General features: G+C 32.8%; 1 protein-coding gene across 1 annotated transcript in view; it reads right to left on the bottom strand.

Annotated features, from left to right (window-relative positions):
• LOC119581700 (ankyrin-2-like) overlaps window positions 1-817 on the bottom strand; it is a gene marked incomplete at its 5' end in the record, with an annotated part of 102,055 nt that overhangs the window by 92,228 nt on the left and 9,010 nt on the right.

Genomic DNA, 817 nt, shown 5'->3' with positions numbered 1-817 from the left:
GTCTGGTAAACTTATTAAAGGTCAATTCTGGATGGAAATTTTATGAACACACTTCATTATCATTCATTTTCGCTTCATATCACATTTCTTTGGTTATTCATCACATGCAATGTTACTGGAAAAAACACATTATGTCCTGATATCCCTTCTTGATTTTCAGTTACCTATTTTCATCTGAATGAAATCATATTATTGGGCTCTAGTGCACCATGTAAATCATTTTATATAAATCAAGTTCACCTCTCGATAGAATGATCTCTTACCGTCACATAAACAACATGGATTGTATTCTGTGCCCAGTTAAACTGTTACAGTGCTAATTGATCATAGCCTATTTGCATATCTTTTACCAGACTATAAATGAAATAACCCTCTGGGCAACTAACATCAACATCAATATGTGCAAACACTAAAAGGACTCAAGAAATGAAGGATAAATCAGGATCATAAGCAAAATCTAAACTACACTTTGTCACGATGCTGTCTCTCGTCACGTCTCTTTAGAGTAATGGCTGCTCCTTACCCTTCTGGCTGACGATGCTTCTTGAGAATGCCCTGCACTGTTGCTCTCTCATGCATATAATTATATTCCTTTAACAAGAACTTCTACTTAAAAAAATTCATTCATACAGAGGCAATGACATGCTAAAATTACACTTCACATTTCAATTTATTGAACATAGAATGTATTATGAATTTATTTGCTTTTCAATGAAAATAAACTAAGAAAAAAAAGCAAGAGCAATAAAATATCATGACTTATAAAATCTCATCTACAGTAAAATAATAAGCAATGACCCTGCATGCAGAATTAAAG

The sequence above is a fragment of the Penaeus monodon genome, chromosome 15 (assembly GCF_015228065.2).
Source record: "Penaeus monodon isolate SGIC_2016 chromosome 15, NSTDA_Pmon_1, whole genome shotgun sequence".
Lineage (NCBI taxonomy): Eukaryota > Metazoa > Arthropoda > Malacostraca > Decapoda > Penaeidae > Penaeus > Penaeus monodon.
Note: the sequence above shows the minus strand (reverse complement) of the source record. Positions and strands in the feature narration are given on the sequence as shown.